Below are 19,857 nucleotides of genomic sequence, written 5' to 3' on the forward strand. Positions count from 1 at the left end.
GATCCTGAGAACTGAGCTGAAGGCTGACGCTCAACCACTGAGCCCCAGTCCTCAAGCTTCCTTGAGCAATCTTCTGAGGTACTTAAGTTTGAAATTGCTGAGCAAATGCCTTTTGGTAAGGGACGTATATGCTGTGGTGCGTCCCCTCCTGGACCGTGGTATGGACACCCGTGGGAACCTGCCAGGCCCTCAGGCAGCTCGGCCTCACAAGAGTTGCAGCCTCCCTGAGATCGGCCCCACCCAAGTTTGCTCTAGACCAGAACTGGAGCAAAGCCCTCGGGCCCAGAGGCAGCATTGCACCTGCTGGGCGAAGGGCAGGGCACTAAGTCCCCAAGTGTCTGCCGGGCCTGGGGGTTGTGTGTGGACACAGCGTGAAGGTTTGACCTGGGGTTGGGAAGAACATGGGGTGGGAAGGGGAATTATTGAAGGGGAAGCCCCTCCTGGAAGGACATCTGGGCCAGTCCTGACAGTGCGCTAGCTCACTCTCTGAGACAGGGACAGAGTGGTGGCCCAGTTAGCCAGGTGCAAAGCAGAGCTGCCTGAGGGGGGGCTCCGAGCGCAGGGGGCCGGGACTGTTGGAGGGATTGATTTGCTGATGCCAGGGAACCATCCCCAACTATGCTCCTTTTTTTTTTTTTTTCCCAACTATGCTCCTTGAGAGAACTAGAGCACGCTCCCTTCACCGAGCTGATAAAGGTGTGCCTGGAGAGGCAGGGCCGGGCTTTCTTGAGGAGCTCAGGGGATGCTGCAGGTGACAGGGCGACATGCTGCCACTCAACTGGCCGCTCCAGCATCAATGGGGATGATAGAATCACCAAATGGCAGGTGTAAAGTGGATGAAACTACCCTAGTAGGCAGAGAACAAAAAAAAGTCTACGTTCGTGAATCAAGATAAAGACCATAGAACGTTGGTCTTGGCCTCAAGGAGGCTCTCCTCATTCCATGGATCATCATCCAGGGGCCGCTCAGACCAGAAAAGGGCAACCAGTGACCCTGACTCCCATGCCTACTAGGGTAGGTGTGTGAACAGGGCTCACAGATGGGAGAGATTTCCATCCTCGCGGCCACTGCCCTGGTTCAGGCCTTCAACAGACTCTTCCAGGAGCCTTGCCTCTCTCCCCTCCCTCTGACGGATGCACGCGGTGGTTTTTCTGAACTGAAAGCTGCCCTCCTTTGCGTGGAAAGAGAGACTCAAAGCCCCTCCTTTGCGTGGAATCTGTCAATGGTGCTCTCTTGTCCTCAGAGCAAAGCCCCATGGCCGGGGTGGGTGGTGGTGGGCAAGTCGGGTGACTGAGCGGGCCTTTGCCTGCCCCTCTGAGTTCTCTTCCCAGCACTCCTGCCATTTAGGCCTCCCAGGCTGCTCTGGCCCCACCCAGTCAACGTCCCTTCCTCTCATTCTTGTTGGTGTGGCCAACACTCGGTCCCCTTTCGAGTCTCAACACGAGCAGCTTGTCAACAAAATCTTGCTAGGGCCCCAGAGAGAACTAACCATGTCTGTCACGTGCCCCCCGGTACCCCCTTCCGGTACGGTGCCTTCCCTCTCCCAGCAAACCTGTTGTGTCCCAAGTCACCAGCTCAAGGTACAAAAGCCCCATCACAATGCCTTTCCTCCATGATGTCTATGTTTGCCATGTCTCCGCAACACCCGCGCAATGTGCACGTTATGGCAAATGGAAACCAGCTCGTCCATTGCAACATCAGACTTGTAGTTTTCCACCATGATAAGGACCCGTTCTGGGGCTCCCTGGGGCGGGAGGGGGGGGCGGGCAAACTCAGACATGAGCCCCCAGGGCCAGAGGGACCCCACCCTCCATGCCTAACCACTGCAGGCCTCCCCAGGCACTGCCACTGGATCCTCTTTCGAAGTCTCATTTCTGCACAAGCCTCTTACCCTAAAAGCTGTCATCGTCCCTGCTGTAGTCTAAACAACAGAGCACTCACTCCTGAGGCCCCCACGAGGTGGCCCTGCAGCAGACCGTGCCAGCTGTGACTTTTGTCTTCCCTCTGCCCATCTCTTTCTTCCAGGTTCAGACCCTATTCTGCGGCAGTAGGCTGGGCACGTAACCAGGCCTGGCTGATCACTGCTCCCTGCGCACAAGGACCTGGTGATTGGCGGGAGAGAGGCAAGTAAGTGTCTCGCACAAGGGCCATCAGATTGTTCTGTGGCTCCAGGCAAGAGGCAAAGGACAGTTCTCCCACCTGAGTCGCCAGATGAGAGCTGCACAGCCTGCCACCTGACAGCCACTGCTGGTGGCTTTTCCTTGACTACCTGGAGGAATTGGTCTGTGGAGGGAACAACCAACCCCCACTGGTGGGTACGGCTGAGAGGCGGGGAGAGGACAGATGGAGGGTCTCTTCAGTGCTTGTGAGCAGTCACACTTGAGGCTGGCAGCAGCCCTGGATGTTCCAGTTACGGGAGCCACTGAACTCCCTTCTTTTTTGACTCCGTGAATTCGAATTGAGTTTCAATTCCTTTCTTTGGAAGAGTCCTTTCCTAAAGCAAACCCAACCCATCTTTCATCCCATGCTCCCTCTTCCTTCTTGGAATACATAGCCTGTGCTCTATGTTTGGTCCCCTTTCCTGCCTTCTCAACTTAGAGTATCATCTGCTCAAATCCCATTTCTCCAAGTCCAAATCCACCTCGGCAATGCCCAATACCTTGGACCTTATTCCTTGAAAAGTTCCCTCAGATGTTGTCTTTTTTTAATTAAAAAAAATTTTTTTTTAAGATTATTTATTTGAGAGAGACAGAGCCAGAGCCTGAGCAGGGGGAGAGGGAGAGTGAGAAGCAGGCTCCATCCCAGGACCCCGAGGTCATGACCTGAGCCAAAGGCAGACCCTTAACCGACTGAGCTACCCAAGGCGACCCCCCACCCTGCCCCCGCAGATATTGTCTTCATCTGCTTGGGCTGATGTAACAAAATACCACAGACTGACTGGTTTATGGAAGCGGAAGTTGATTTCTCACAGTTCTGGAGGTTGGCAAGTCCAAGATCAAGGTGCCGGCGTAGTTGGGTGTGGGTCCTTTTCCTGCTTCCTAGCTGCTACCTTCTTGCTGTACCTTTTTTTTTTTTTAAGATTTTATTTATTTATGAGAGAGAGAGAGAGAGAGGGGAGAGAGAGAGAGAGAGAGAGAAGGAGAAGCAGGCTCCATGCAGGGAGCCTGATATGGGACTTGATCCCAGGACTCCAGGATCAGTGCTAAGCCACTGAGCCACCCAGGGATCCCCCTCTGGCTGTATCTTTACATGGTAGGGGAGGCTGGGGTCTCTCCGGAGCCTGTTTTATAAGGGCACTAATCCCACCCACGTGTGTTCCACCCTCATGGCTTAAGTCGCACCACCTAATACCATCGACTTTGCAGGTAGGGTTTCAACCTATGAATTTTGGGGAGGACACATTTGGACCATAGTAGGCATGACCGCTCAGTGGTCAGATACCGTTTCTTTCTGCGTGCACTGAGCTTGGCCTAAAGCATTCCAAGGTAGCAAGCACATTACGATGCCCAGAAGCCGTAGCCTTTCAGAAGTGGATATGCTGTGCTCCAGCAGGGCTGCCCACGCAGCCCCACGACAGGACAAGCATCACACCATTTATCATAGGAATTGATTTTTCTCCAGCATGTGTTGCTAAGATATATCCATCTTACTTTGAACTTGGAATGTGCCGCAGCGCAAAAATCACCATAAGCGTTCAGCAGCAAGGTCAGCCGAAGGTACTGGGGCCCAGGAGCATAAATTGTTTCTCTCGGATCCTAGAATCAGGAATGGTTTTTCAGGTTGCACAAAACTCTCTCCGACCATCTCTGCCTTTTCTCATGTGTTGTTTGCAAGGAGGCTGAAGAGCCATCGCCAAGACCTACCAGCTCACAAACGTTGAATTGGGCTGATGCTTCTTTTGGATTTATGGGTTCAACTCAACTCCAAATAAACCGAACCAGCCCAATTTTGTCAGCTACAGAATCAGAGGATGGAGTTAGAAGCACGTGACTAAGGTCATTCCAGCTCAGATTCTATGAGCCCGGAAGATGCCTTCAGGACAGATACAACTTAGCAGAACCTGACCAGTCTAATTCCTGGGAACGAAACAGGCATCCTAACCACAGTCACACAATGAGACTCTTTCCTCTTTTGGTAAGTGGGATCTGGAAAATATCACCCGCCTCACAGGGTTTTGGTAAGAATCAAGAATAACATTTGTAAAGGGCTATACTCAGAGCTGTATCTGACGGACGATACCTAACAGATGGCTGCTGGTATTTTTCTTTTCTTTTCTTAAAAAGATTTTATTTATTCATGAGAGAGAGAGAGAGAGAGACAGAGACACAGGCAGAGGGAGAAGCAGGCTCCATGCAGGGAGCCCAACGTGGGACTTGATCCCGTGTCCCCAGGGTCAGGCCCTGGGCTGAAGGCAGTCTGAGCCACCTGGGCTGCCCTGATATTTTTCTTAATATCACCAGCGACTGTGTGTTACAGGGACTCAGGTGGTTATAAACCAAACGCTGAGGGGAGGGCACAGAAGCAAGTGAGAGAGACCTGAAGAAGCCTTCAAGGGCTTAAGAAGGTGGAGATGGGGTGGATGAAGTTGGGTTTTGCAGGCCAAAGTGAGGACGGGCCTTTTGGCCCCAGGCTTGCTGTGGTTTGGAGAACATTCTCCCTGCCCCGGACTCATTTCCAGAGCTTGAATGTCTCTCCCCTTGATTAGGTTCTCTTTCTCATGTCACCACCACACAAGTCCCTCTACCTTCCCTTCCTTAGTGTTCTTCTCTATCAACATCCACACCCAACAGAACTCCCGTCAGACAGGGTTACAATTTTCGTGTTCAACTGTCATGCCTGTTTTAAAGAACCCAAGAGGGGAGTAATCACCTGTTATGTTTACCAGCTATTTACCAGTTTTGTGTCTCTTCCTGTGTTTCTGAAGATGCACAGTCCCCTCTGATGCTGTTGCCCCACCATTTGAAGAGCTTCCTCGAGCTGTTCTTTCTGGGGCGGGTGTGCGCACATGAATTCTCTCAGTTTCTCTTTCTGTGAGAATGCCTTCTCTCCCGAAGGATGTCATCCTGGAGAGAGAATACTGACAGTTCATGTCTTTCAGGCTTAACAAATATTGCCCTCTTCTTTCCAGACTCCAGAGCCTCTTAGGAGAAAGCGGCCCTTCTTCAAATCATCATTTTCTTATGGCTTTTGGGATGTTTCCCTTGCCTTTAGTTTCCAACAGCTTGGTTATGATGTGTCCGGGTGGGTGTCTTTGGATTCATCCTGTCGGAGTTGCTGGACTTTTTGAATTCGCAGGTTTGTGTCTTTCACCAGATTCAGGAATTTTTCAGCCATTGTGTCTTCAAAACAATTTTCATTTTTACACCCCACCCCTTCCCTCTCTTTCTGTGACTCTGATGACAAGAGTGTTTTTAGGCCTCTTGGTCTTGCCCTGAGGCCTCTGAAGTGACCCAAAGATTCATTCTTTTTCATCATTTATTCTCTGTGTTGCTCAACTTGTATAATTTCTTTTTTTAAGATTTATTTATTTATTTATGTATGATAGACATAGAGAGAGAGAGAGAGGCAGAGACACAGGAGGAGGGAGAAGCAGGCTCCATGCCGGGAGCCTGACGTGGGACTCAATCCCATGACTCCAGGATTGCACCCTGGGCCAAAGGCAGGCCCTAAACCACTGAGACACCCAGGGATCCCTCAACCTGTATAATTTCTACTGGTTTGTCCTTATATGTGCTGGCTCTTCCCAGGGCATCTCTGTTCTGCTGAGGAGCCCTTCCGATGAATTTGGTTTGCTTGAGATCTTCAACTTGGCTCTTGTTTCTGTCTTCTGTTTCTTTTGTTCAAGAATGCTCCCCCCGCCCCCGCCCCCGCCCCCACCGGGAGGAGGAATTTCGTAGTAGCTGCTGTAGAGTCCAAATCCCATAACTTCCATGTCTATGTGGTAGTTGGTTTTCATTTTGTTTTGTGTTGGTATCGAGTTGTATGAGTTCTTTACATATTTTGGGTATTATCCCCTTATTAGAGATATCATTTGCAGCACCTTCTCCCATTCAGTAGGGTGCCTTTTCCTCTTGCTGATGGCTCCCTTGGCTGCACACAAGCTTTTTTGTAATAGTCCCTATGGATGCAGTCCTGGGCCTGCAGAAGCAGATCCAGAAATGTACTGCTGGGGCTGATGTCCAAGAGATTTCGGGCTCCAAATTCCTCACCAGACTTTTGTGGATAGCTTTGTGGTGCCCTTCAGATGTATCCAATGTGTGCCCATCAGATGACCACATGGGTAGTGGTGCAGCTCTTAGGTCAGCCCCCAAAGTCACTGGGGAATTCAACCTGCACAGGTGCAGCTTGGCGGTGAGTCCAGGGCTCATCAACACCTTGATGGGACTGATTTTCCTTTCTCTCCTTTCTCTCCGTGATTGCTTCAGTTCTCCGTTGGCCCCCCAGAGTTGTCTTTCTGGTGTCTTTGCTCACCCAGCCCTGTGGTGCACCCCCCAACCAGGTGGGCTCTGGGGTGCACTTCTGCAATGGGGTGGGCTCTGCGGTTCATTCCCCCAAACTGGGTGGGCTCTGGGGTGCACTTCTGCAACTGGGTGGGCCCTGGGGTGCATTCCCTCAACTGAGTAGGCTCTGGGGTGCACAACCCCAACTGGGTGGGCTCTGGGGTGGATTCCCCCAACTGGGTGGGCTCTGGGGTGCACCCCCACAACTGGGTGGGTTTCCTGGGATGAACACCGAGGGGACACCCGGAGAAAAGAGCCACAGGATCCACTCTATTCTTTTGGGAATATAGCTCTTTGATGGAGAAAGTTCTTCCCTAGTTTTAGGTAGGCTGCAGGTAGTGGACTTTGCCTGCACCATGGCTTCCAGGCTGCTGGAGCCGTCTGCCCCCTGCGACTCCTCCCCAGGGGTCTCCCAGCACCTCCAGTCCAGGCAGGGGCTTTCATGCTTAATGGAAGTCACATAGCATGGTAAGCTCTGCACTAGGTCTGGGGTACTTCCAATGCCGACCCTCGTCCCCAGTCCTCCTGCTGCTCTGCGCTTCCAGAGTCCTCAGATCACTGGTCCTTGCGTTATGTCCAGGTTTTCACTTGGGGAGAGACAAGGCTGGACCTGCTTATCCCATTTTCCCCAGAACTGGACCCCTACTCCTAAATGTTGTTAGTATTTTGGTCTTTTCCTTTCTTTTTTCTTGGGGAGCATATACACAATCTTGGGATCAAACCTCATGTATAGGTTAGTAGTTTACTTTTTTAAAAGATCATTGTGAGACTTTACCCACATATTAACATAGGAGCAAAATATTTTGAGTCTGATTTCAAAGTATTATGTAGTTATTGTTGAAATATTGGGTAAAGGAGATAATCATAAATAATAAATCAAAAAAGGATGTGTAGTCGCACCATCAGAAATGACTCTGAGCATTTTGACATACGCCCTTCCCATCTTCTGCACGTTTTCTGGACATAAATTGCTGAACATACTACTTTGAGACTTTCTTTTAGCTTAATAACATTGTAAGTATCTCCGTGCTGTTTTTTTTTAAGATTTATTTATTTATTCATAGAGACACACAGAGAGAATGAGAGGCAGAGACACAGGCAGCGGTAGAAGCAGGCTCCATGCAGAGAGCCCGACGTGGGACTCGATCCAGGGTCTCCAGGATCACGCCCTGGGCTGCAGGCGGCGCTAAACCGCTGCGCCACCGGGGCTGCCCTCCGTGCTGTTTAGTAATCTTCTTCAGCACATTTTGAAGGGCTGCATTGTAATCCGTTCCATGGATGTACCAGAATAGATCATAATATATTTAAGCAACCAGATATCGTTGTGAATTTGAGTTGGTCATACTTCTTCTTTTTACAGGGAAAAAAATTAATCAACATTGTTTAGCATTCATAGAAATGACTCTTTTGTACATCTCTCCTTTTATTCTTCGCATAAATCCTAACCTATTATTGCTGGGCCAGGCATTTTACACCTATGACCCGATTGTCCTTGAAAGAGATTGTGCCTATTTCGAATATTAACGTACCCCTGCACTTATGCCAAATTAGGTACCATCACTTAAATACATATTCTAATCCGATTGGTTAAGATAAATCATCAATCGATTCCATTTCATTACTGTTTTGTGTATACGATTGAAAATATTTTCTGATTGAATAATATTTTACAAGTGACGGAGCATTCTTTCAGTATTGGACATTTTAAAAAAGATTTTATTTATTTATTCATGAGAGGGAGAGAGGCAGAGACACAGAGGGAGAAGCAGGCTCCACGCAGGGAGCCCAACGTGGGACTCCATCCTGGGACCCCAGGATCACACCCTGAGCCGAAGGCAGGCATTAAACCGCTGAGCCACCCAGTGATCCCTAGTATTAGACATTTTTTTGGTGCTATTCTAACATAGTTGTCACACAGCTGCATGTCTCTGTCTTTATCAATCATATTGGTGTATCCGTATTGGTCATCTACTTAGTGTAGCTTTTCCCACAGCTCTCTCTTTAAGGTAGGTTTATTGAATGGGCTGTTTCTGGGTCAAAGATTATTCAGTTCTATCCTTATATATTTTTTTGTGTGTTCCTCTCTCTATATATATAAATAAATATTAATATATCAATATATTAATAAATCAATATATTATATTAATATAATATATTAATATATTAATAAATATAAATAATATTTATTTTAATTCATCTACTTTATTTATTTAATATTTATTTAATATTTATTTACTTATTTAATATTTATTATATATTATACATTATATTAATATATATTATATATTAATAAATATGAAATATATATATATATATAGAGAGAGAGAGAGAGAGAGAGGCCAGGAGACTATTTTATTTTATTTTATTTTATTTTATTTTTATTTTATTTTATTTATTTATTTTTTTCAGGAGACTATTTTAAAGTCTAGAAGTGCACACAGTAGCTTGGACAGAATGCTCACAGTGGCTGCAGGGGGAGAAGTAAGAATGATGCACCTGGAATATAGGGCCCATAGGATTTCCTGGTACACTTGATGTGGGGGTGGCAGGGGAGGGTCCCCACAGTGTGGACAGAGAGGCCTTTCTAAAGTGTAAATTTAAAATGTAAACAGCTTAAAATCTTGCAAGAGCTCCCCCTCATTCACCATGAATACACATGGGGTGAAATCTCAGCAGCAACCCCGGGGCCCTCCATAACCCAGCTCAAGGCCCTTCTCATCCCACCATTCTGCATTTTACGCTCCAGCCGGATCAACCTTTGGCTCTCCCCTTGCATCTCCACACCCAGTGCATGCAGTTTTCTTTTTTTTAACCCTCTAGAGTCTCTCCAAATTCTTGGTATGTTATTTTCCTTTTTCCTGAACAAACCGACACAAACCTAAGTGGCTTAAAACAAAGAATGGTCTTCTCTCCTGATTCTGGAGGCCAGAGACCCAGTCAAGGTGTCGGCGGGCTGCACTCCCTCCCTTTGGAGGCTCTGGCGGAGAGCTCTTCCTTCACTTTTTCAACTTTTGGTGGCTCCTGCCATCCCAAGGCTTGTGGCTGCATTCATCCAATCTCTTCTGTCCTCGCATGGCCTTCTCTTCTGTGTGTCTGCACCAAATGTCCCTCTGCCTCCTTCCTCTAAGGATGCTTGCTTTTTGTTTTATTGTGTGTGTTTTTTTAAAAGATTGATTTTATTTATTTATTTATTTATTTATTTATTTATTTATTTATTCATTCATTCATTCATTCATTCATTCATGAGAGATAGAGAGAGACAGAGAAGCAGGCTCCCTGTGGGGACCCTGATGTGGGACTCGATCCCAGGACTCTGGGACCACGCCCTGAGCCGAAGGCAGACGCTCAGCCCCTGAGTCACCCAGGCGTCCCCGATAAGGATGTCTGCGATCAGAGTTTGTGCTCCCTCAGATCATCCAGGATAACTTCCCCATGTCCAGATCCTTAACTCAATCCCATCTGCAGAGGCCCTTCTTCTTTATAGGGCGGCCTTTCCAGGTGCCAGGGTTTGGGGCCCTGCCACGTTTGATTGGCCATTGGCTGCACTTGTCGGAGGCCCTTAGCGAGCTGAGTTCCAGCACCATGTTCGCTCCTCTGCAGCGCTTCTTACACGCTGGCTCCTACGACCTGTTTTCACGTGGGTATTCACACACAGGCCCTCCGTCTACACATCCATTGCCTCCTAGCCAGGGAGCGTGGCCAACTACTGATCACTCCTTCCCCCAACACAGCTGATGGTCCAAGTAAATGACGGGTGAGTGAATGAAGATTCATGCCGCAGGATCTGTAGCTGTTGTGTGCTCTTGAGACTTAATCATCTTATGAAAATTAAAAATAGGATTGGACTCCTCAGGCATCTGCTCAGTGGCTTTCCTGTTTCTTTCCTGTTGTCATGTCCAGCAGTTGTATTAGATCATCTCCATTCAAACAAACCTGCTCAGTCTGGCCTTGTGCCCAGTTACAGCCCTTGATAAAGACAGCTATTGCTGGGCGGCAGGAGAATATAAGTTTTCCTTTAATTGGTGTATGGAATCCAGAGTGTAGGATTTTTTTCTTAAGATTTTATTTATTTATTCATGAGAGACAGAGAGAGAGAGAGAGAGAGAGAATGAGGCAGAGACACAGGCAGAGGGAGAAGCAGGCTCCATGCAGGGATCTTGATGCGGGACTTGATCCCAGGACCCCAGGGTCATGCCCTGGGCCAAAGGCGGCGCTAAACCACTGTGCCACCCGGGCTGCCCAAGAATGTAGGATCTCTGAGACTATCTGGGGTGCTAAGGAGGCTGGTCTGATGCTCCTGCCTTTGTCATGCAGGCAGTCATGGTGTTGTGTTGGGAGGTGAGCAGAGCCATCAGGGCGTTTCTTGGAGGTTACTCTGATCTTGGCCTATGAAAAATCTGTGCATTCCCTTGTTTGTGTTAGGATTTAGCCGGGGCATCGGTTGGCTTCCATGGTGTATGACACGAGGTCAAAATAACTCCCAAGTTTCCACCTGCCACATGGTGTTTGATTTTATTTACATTTCCCAGGACTTAGTCACGCACGGCTACAAGGAGAATAGGTTCTTGCAGCTAAAAAAGCACATCTGTGTTGTTCTTTCGCAATGGGTTTTGTCAGTCCAGAAACAGCACAGTATTTGATTTTCTATCTTGAAAATTCGTTTCCTTTCATTTCCTACGTCCCTTTGACTACCGTGAGCAATATTTGCAGACAACAGCGCCCTGCTTGGATATACTTGGCAAATCAAATTTATTCTTAACTAACCTACGTTGATCCAGACCAGACACACACGAACATGATGCTGGTTAAAATCCTATGTATTTGAAGATCCCTCTGGGGCAAACTGCAGCACATTTTAAAATCCTTAAGCCAAGCCTGGATAAATTTCCCCAGCTGTTACGGAAATGCATTGACCCGAATTAATAATCCGCCTGAATGCAGCGTCCGGAACGTCCACGGCCTCTTTACTTCTGTCCTTCCTCTATCCTGGCGGTTGTCCCCAGTGCCCCTTAGGCAGTCCAAGCCCCAGGACCAGGCCCTCACTTTTCTCAAACATCCTAAATGTGTTGACAACGAGGCATGAGGCGGAGAAATGGAAGCTGAAGAGGAGAGGGGAGGTGGGTTCACCTGGGTCCCTTTAAACCTGTTTCACTCTGACAACTTGGCGGTGTCACCGAAACAGGCATCACGGGCCCTGCTGCCCTGCGCGCTGTGCCGGGGGAAGGGCCTGGAAAGAGCCTGGAAGAGCATGAAGGCAGCTGGCTCCGAGCGGGGAGCAGGGCCGGGACGCCTGGGTCGCACAGAGCTGCCCAAGAGCCGAGGGAGCTCAGCTCGTTTCGCTCTAAACGAGGCCCTGCTGTGGGTGCGGGTCCCGGGCCTCTCCACCTGCCACCCTGCCCTCTTCTGGGGGTGGGGAGGGGGCCCTGGGGTGGGGTAAACTGAGGAATCTCCCCTGTGAGAGGCATGCGCATTTTAATAGCGAGCATTTCAAACCCCAGTCGAATTTTTACAATCATTTTGTAAATATTGTCACTGAAGTACAATGTCCCTACAGCAAAATAGCCCACGTTCCCGGTGTACAGCATGAGGTCTTAGGAGGTGACGTCAAGACCCAGAGCCAGGCATGTTGGCAGCGCCTGGTGGCACGTCTGGATGCTCTGTGGTCAAAGGTAAGTGCTCTCCTGATCTCCGTAAGCACGGGTTAGCTCTTCCCCGGTTCAGGGGCCCCGTAAGGTATGTAGTTTTGGGGGCCTGCTTTCATTTGGTCACCAACATGTCGTGGGAGTTGTCACTGTTACTGCTGGGAGTGTGTTTTTCTCCATTTCACTTCATTTCCTTGTCTGGTATTCCATTTTGTGGGGAAAACCCCCCTCGCCACTCATGCATTCCCTTGTTGCTGAACCCTTGGGTTGAGTTTGGCTGCTATGAGTATGCTTCTATGAATATTCTTAAACATGTTCCTTCATGTTCATTTGGGGGAAATGGGGGTATGTTTAGGGGTGGAATTGCTGGGTCATGAGGTGTGTCTGTGCTGGTTAGAGTTGACATGGACAATTCCCACTGTGGTTCTCTACCCATTGACGTTCCTACCAGTGGTATGCGAGGCCCAGAAACGCCACACTTCACTACTCTATAGTATTGTCAGGTTTTAAACATTTGTTCGGTCTCATTTCTCCATGCCAGTGGGTAGGTAACGACGTCGTGGCTTAAATGTGCATTCCCATGGCGACCAGCGTGTTGCTCCTCTTTTCATAGTCTTACTGGCCATTTCTGTGTTGTGTAGTGCCTGTGCCATAGAGGATAGGTTTTTGTGGACTATCTATCTACCCACATATCACAAACATAAAAGAAAAAAATATATATGTACTATATTACAGATACATTTCATTTTTTTAAAGCATCATGGGGATAATGTAGCACATGCTTGTGACAGGTTGCTTGAGAGTTGGCCCCAATTCTCCATCTCCATCTCTTCGTGTATCTGAACCTTTTCAGTGCGTTTTTGCAAGTCTCCCCTCAAGAGGCGGTGTCATTTCCCGCCCCCCCCCCCCAACTCTTCCCTGACCTTGTGACGTGTTTTTGGCCAAAGGAAGGCAGGGGAAGTGATGGCATGCCAGTCCTGAGGCGAGGCCTGGAGAAGCCTGTGTTTCCGCTCCCTCCCCACTCCTCCCTCCACCGTGATGAGCAGCCCAGCCTGGTTTGAGGCAGAGTGAGTGAGCTCAGGAACCTCAGCTGGTAGCCAGCATCATGAGGTGGTCCTTTCCTTCACAAGGTCGTCCTTATTAAGGGAAAAGTAACCAATCCCAATTGGGTAGGTGAGTATACTCTTATATTCTAATGTGCATGTCCTTGATTCTGAGTAAACTTGAACACTAAAAATGGATTGAATGTCTGTTGCTTGTTCATATCCTTTGTATATTTTCTCTTGCGATTTTCATCTATTTGCAGAGCTATTTATATAGAAAGGATATTAGCTCTGCATTATACGCAGAAAAACTGCTCTTTGGTTTCGTTTCCCTTTAAAGTTTATTTATGGTGTTTCTTATTGAAAAATTTTAACTTTTTATGTAGTTAAATGTATTAATATTTTCCTTTGTGAATAATTTCCTTTCGTGTAGTAATAAGAAAAATGGTCTTGGGTGCCCAGGTGGCTCCGTAGGTTAAGCATCTGCCTCCAGCTCAGGTCATGATCCCAGGGTCCCGGGATGGAGCGCTGCTCTCCTCTCTGGTTCCCTGCTCGGTGGGGAGTCAGCCTCTCCCTCTGCCTCTCCCCCCTGCCCATGCGTGCTCTCTCTCTCTCAAATAAATAAAAAAAATTTAAAAAAAATGAAAAATGGTCCCTTCTCTAAGATTATATCATTTATCTATTACCTATTAAGGAATACAAATATTCAAAGGACTAAATCTCTAATTGTGGAACATGGCTACTTGGTAGGCTTTAAAGAAGATGATTGGGGCAGGGAGCCAATACCAGCTAGGATGCTTTTATATACCAATGATAGAAATTGTGCCTCAAATTAGTTAAAAATAAAAGCACCTTTTATTTCACATAATAAGTTCAGAAGTATGACAGTTTTGAAAATTTGCTAAGTCAGCAGCTCAATGGAATTTTTTTTTTTTTTTTTTTTTTTTTTTTTTGCACAGACCCAGTTTTCCCCATCTTGCTACAATGCCATTCGTGGGGTGCTGGCTTTGTCTTCCCCTGGTTTTCTTCATGGCTATCACATGGCTGCCAGTTTTTTTTCCAGAGAAAAGAGAAGAGTATCTCTACCATATTGACTATAACCCCCTCCCTTCAGTGTAACTGGGCCATGTGCTCACCCACAGACCAGTAGCAGTGGTTGGGAAAACACCAATCAAGGATCCTCTTATTTCAATCAGGACTCTCCCTTGGAAGCTGGAAATTATTTAAAGACCTATATAACATGATTGAGGTTTGAACAGGAAGGAGGAAAGGAGGAAAAAGATGTTGGACAGGTCACGGACAACAGTCACTCCAGGCCTTCCAGGCACACCTCAACCTGGATGCCATTTCCCAACTTGTGGTCTGAAAAAAATTGTAGCCATTTTCAATATAGTTTGAAATAATTGATGGGCTCTGGATTTAGCTCAACCTTGATGCGGATCAAGGCTCTGGTTTTCATCATCTGTAGCATCTGCTTTGTTTTATTGAACTTCTTTAAGCCTCATATTCCCCACCTGTAAAATAGGAATGATATCTATCTTATTTGGTGATCAGTAGATTCTTAATAAATGGTATCTATTGTTATGACCACTCATAAATCTGCTTATGATTCTAATTTCCTGTTTTGTCTCAACAAGGTCTTTGAGTCCATTTCTGTTTAATGTGCTTTATGTGACTTGCTTTAAAGCTAGTCTTATTTATTTAGTATTTTCTTGTAAGATTTTAAGTAATCACCCTACCCACTGTGGGGCTCGAACTCACAACCCTGAGATCAAGAGTTGCATGCTCTACCGACTGAGCCAGCCCAGGCGCCCTGAGGCCAGTTTTAAACACTAACCTGGCTTTTCTTTCTAATAATACTCCCACTTGCACTTCTGCTAGCCTTCTCTTTCTCTTGTATGCTTACAAGTTCGGGTGTTTTCTGCACTTTATATGGGAGTGGCATCGATCCCACCCTTCCTGCCCCCCACTATTGCATACGGCTGACCTAAGGTTCTGAGGGTTAGCATTTACAAAAAGAGGATTCCATCTGTTGTGAAGCTGCCCACCCTCCAACACATGTTTGGTTTTATCATAAAAACCACCTGCCTCTTCCCATTTGAAACTAACCTAAGCAAATTTCTTTAATTTATCTCCTTGTGGGTGAAGCCGAGCTCTTCTCAGCCTTCGCCTGTTTATATGTGTGTTGTTTTCTCTCCACCGTGACAGTGAGGAATGAGTCTCCTAGGTTGGAAGATTGAGAAGCATGGGCTGGGCCTTCCACACATGGGGGACCAGTCAGCACTAACGCTTGGGCCATGACTAGGTGCAGTGTTTCCTCAGCCGGCAGCTATGATGGCCTGGTCTCCAGCTGAGCCACAGCTTTGCTTCCCCTTCTAGTGATGGGAACAATGGCCTTGTCACGTATCTAAATAGTACCTGAGCCATCTGGGCCTCCAGAACATTCTGCGACATAGATATATGTCCTAATTGTTACTCCTGAGTTACCTTTACTCAAAAGCAAGGTGACACCTCCAGTATTTTCAGAAGCATTTGGATATTCTTGCCATCATTGTGTTTATTTTTTTTCAAGGGAGGTTCCCCCTTAGGCCCTAAGGTTGGAAGGTGGCACAGACTATCGATTAAACCTATAGGTTCAAAGCAGCCTACTCAGGTTACTAGCTATATGACTTTTTGCAAGTTAATTAATTAACCTCTCTGAGTTTTAGATTTCCCATATGTACGAAGAAGAGAATGATATCTCATTTGTAGTATCATAGAAAACTATTTAGTCTTTGTCCCAGGTTCCTAGCACAGAGCTCCTAAAACTCTTGTATCTTCCTGAGTGATAGGAGTGTTCAAACGTCTTTTATTCTGATGGGATGACTCTTCATGGGCCCTTAGGTAGTTTCAGGATGGGGGCCAGTCTCCAGAAAGACCAAGTCTTGGATATAGGGTTGGAAATTTATTCCCACCTCCTGACATCCTGGGTGGGGAGAGGGGCTGGAGGTTGAGTTCAGTCACCAGTAGCCAATGATTCAGTCATACCTGTGTAATGAGCTGCCCCCCCTCCAAATATCTAAACAATGGGGTTCAGACCCTTCATCTGGCTATTCACTTGTATCCTTTATAATAAATTGGTAATACTAAATCAAGTATCTTCCTGAATTCTGTGGGCTGTTCTAGCAAATTATTGAATCTGAAATGAGGTGGTGTGGGAACCCTCAACTTTGTCACACAGGGAGTGGGTATCCTAGGTACCCAATACTTGCAACCTGAAGTCTTGTGGGACAGAGTCCTTCAACCTGTGGGGTTTGATGTGAACTCCCAATAGTTAGTGTCAGCATTGAGCTGAATTGTGGGACACCCACCCATTTGGTGCTGGAGTGTTGGAGAACTGGTCGTTGGTGTAGAAAAAGCCCACACATTTGATGTGAGGAGTGTTGGGAGTGAAAGCAGCCCCTGTTGCTGCAGAGGACAGTGTGAAAATCAAGATCTAGCTTGGTGCCTGGTCCACAGTAAACTCCTAACAAGTGTTAGTGTTCATAAGAGGTAGGATTTTTTTTAACCACATTTTTTTTTTAAATGAAAGGACTATACCTGTTTATTTACTTGGAAATTATCGTTTTGTTTTATTTTTCCCAGTTGTAAAGTTGATTTCTCTCCAAACCTTCAGCATATTGTTCATTCCTTGACATTGTGTTTTGGAGACCAGTCAACACCACTGATTTCTTTGTGGGTTGGGATTGAACCCATAACCCCCAGATCAAGAGTCACACGCTCCACCGACTGAGCCAATCAGGTGCCTTAGGGTTGATACATTCAAATGAGTTCTGGAGAAACACATCTTTGTAAATCAGTAGAGAAAAACAGCTGAAACCTGTTTGTGTGTGTGTTTGTAATGTCAGTTTTCCTCTCCTGATTTCGTCTTGGAGGGAAAGAACTCCAGACTCGATGTGCTCATCTCCTACGGGTTGGCGTGGGGTCCTCTGTGCTGGGCCCTCCCTGCAGTGGGGAGGGCTGTGAGGCAAGTCCAGGCAGAGGTGGCCTGAAGACTCCATCTCATCATATGGGCTCTGGGATGAAATTAAGTGGTGGGCATCATGCTGGTTTTGGTCTCTAAAACGCCTAGAAGGCCTTCAGTCTGGCTGGCTTGTGTTCTGTTCACACCGTGGCTTTGCAGACTGAGCATTTCCAGGAAGGCCTAGGGTGGGGGAGGACCCATGAAGTGGAGTTGTTGGGGGGGGGATCCATCCAGAATGGGGTCAGCCCTCTGCATCTCGGTGTTCAGGAGGATGTAACTCCGCAGCCCTGTTGTGTCAAGAAGACAGCTCCCCAGAGCTGCAGAAATGTGCCTAAGGGGAGAAAAAGTGTTCCTGCCACAAGACACTGAGAAGCTGTGGCTGAGGTCTCCCCTCTTATAGACAGGATCTCCTTCCCTCCATCCCCTGTCCCCAGGCCTCCAAGAGGGCACTGACCTGCCTCAGCACATCACAGGGCTGGGACGTGGAAGGGAGCTCATGGGTGGCTTGTGCTTTGGGAGCATCTTGAAGTGTTGGGGCCGAGAGCTCTGGATGTCTGGGGCAGGGCTCTCCAGCTGCTGCATGCATGTGACCCCGGCTTCGCTCTTGTTAGAACACAGCTTCCACCTCCATGGGGTTGGGAGAAAGTCTGAGGCTCTGGGTTCCTCACAAGTGCCCTGGGGCTGCTGCTGCTGGTGGTTCTGGGACTACCCTGAGAAACAGGGGTGTAGAGCAGAGGGTCTCAGAGGCATGCCCTTGACCCCAGGGGTGTGGGGCCAGGAGCTCTGGAGGTGGGCCTGCCATCTGTGTTTTAACAAGCCCAGCAGGTGATTCTGATGTTTGCTCAAGTTTGAGAACCACTGCCCACTTCGTCATTGTGATGTCACCAACGTCCGTTTTCTCAGAAGCAACAGAAGGAAACTTTTTGAATATTCATGTGTCCGTGTAACAGCCAAGTGTAAATAGAAAGCCTCTAGAGCAAATCTCAGTGAAACACTCCTGACGACGCTGCCCCCCACACGGCTCTTCCCATGTGGCTAGTAGCTGCGAGGGAAGAAGAGGCAGACAGAGTTTTGTGATTACAAAAGAAGTCCTCGTTCACTTTTGAAAATCCGCAGAATACTGAACATTGTAACTGCAAAAGTGAAGTTTCTTCCCCTCTGACTCCCTTTCATTTCCTGTGAGAAGTAATCATGGCTCACAATTTGCCATGTAATTGTGCGACTTTTTTTTTTTTTGTACAACTAAAGGTCTGTAGTGTATTTTTTGCACAAATACACTACAGAGGGTCCATTTTTAAGTACAAAAATTAGAGTGCCCTGCATATTATTCTCCGATTTGCTCATTGCAGCTCACTGTCAGGTGTATGGAAATTTCCGAAAACCTGAGGCCATCGAGGAGCCAGGCCTGAGATCACCCATGTCGTCGTGGAGGTGGCCTGTCAGGGCTCTGCCCCCCGGCAAGGGAGCGGGGTGTGTAGGTTCCTCTGCTTTGGCTGGGCTGCCCTCTGTGTAACACGCCTCCCCCCTCTGCATGCTGCCCCAGAGAGGGGTAGTTGGAACACACATACCTCACTGTCTCTTCCCCTTCCTCTATCCTTCCCGTACCCCCTTGTTGGGAGGGACAAACCTGTCTCCTCTTTTTTCCTGTTTAGTTTAGTTAGAACCAGCCTGGGGTCCTATCTCAAGTGCCTTCTACCCCGTGAAAGAACCTTGATCTACAGTGGCTAGCTAGGCTCCTCAATAAAGAAGTAGCGGCAGTTCCAGCTGGCAGCAACCCCTCTAGTCAGTGTTTTACCAATACCAGATTGGGAACATTTTGCTGAACAGGCTAGAGAAGAGGCTCTAGGCGGAGCTGCCAGAAATGACTCCCAGCACAACACTGCAGAGTTTGCCTGCCAAGGGTGCTGCTGCCTCTGCTGGGAGATCAGGAAACCCTGCCTCATGTGCAGGACCAACTGGCCTCAGCCAGCACCACACCCCAAAATACGGGTCCTTTGTTCTGATGGCCAGGATTTTTGCATCTGCTGTGGTGTGCCTGCTTGGCAGAAGCCAGGTAATAGGAGGATCTTGAGATCTAAAGGGATCGGAGGAATGAGTCTTGTTTTCCAGCCTCTAGCATGTGTGGCAAGGCCCCTGGGGATAGAATGGTACAGTGTAGGGCAATCTATAATATCTACCTCGGAAGAGCTGATGACTAGCTAAAGCAAGGATGAAACTACGTTGGCCTAATACTCCCCTGATGCTGTTGTCATAATCCCACAGCTACCACGCCCTTAATCCCCATGGGCTCAAACTGTTCTAAAACTCTTAAAGTCTGTGATACTCCTTGGGTTCAAAAGTTTGCCAGACACCATGTAAAGTGACGTGTCCTTTCATCGTCCACCACAAAACGCTTGGCGCTGACACCTGCAGGCCAGAATTAGGTGCTAAGGGGAACTCAAAATGAAAACAGCAATGCCTGGGCCCCACGGGATGTGCAGCCTTGCGGGACTCAGAGGAGCCACCTGCTAATCATAACATTCACTACTGAGCCTCTATGGGCGTATGCTGTAGTGGCTGTTGGACGCACATAGCTTCACTTATGCCTCATCGCAGCCCTGCCAGATAAATATTGGTCCCTTTTGGCAGATGAGCAATGTGAATTCCAAAGGGGTTGGGTATCCCAGCTA

General features: G+C 47.8%; 1 long non-coding RNA gene across 1 annotated transcript; it reads right to left on the reverse strand.

Moving 5' to 3' along the window:
* Positions 1-14,039: 14,039 nt before the first annotated feature.
* LOC144313444 (uncharacterized) lies at positions 14,040-18,041 on the reverse strand. Its single transcript, XR_013379089.1, has 3 exons — positions 17,643-18,041; positions 16,765-17,368; positions 14,040-14,699 (listed from the first exon to the last, which is right to left on the reverse strand). It is a non-coding gene; the product is annotated as an uncharacterized LOC144313444 (long non-coding RNA).
* Positions 18,042-19,857: the final 1,816 nt, after the last annotated feature.

This window comes from Canis aureus, chromosome 5, assembly GCF_053574225.1.
Source record: "Canis aureus isolate CA01 chromosome 5, VMU_Caureus_v.1.0, whole genome shotgun sequence".
Classification (NCBI taxonomy): domain Eukaryota; kingdom Metazoa; phylum Chordata; class Mammalia; order Carnivora; family Canidae; genus Canis; species Canis aureus.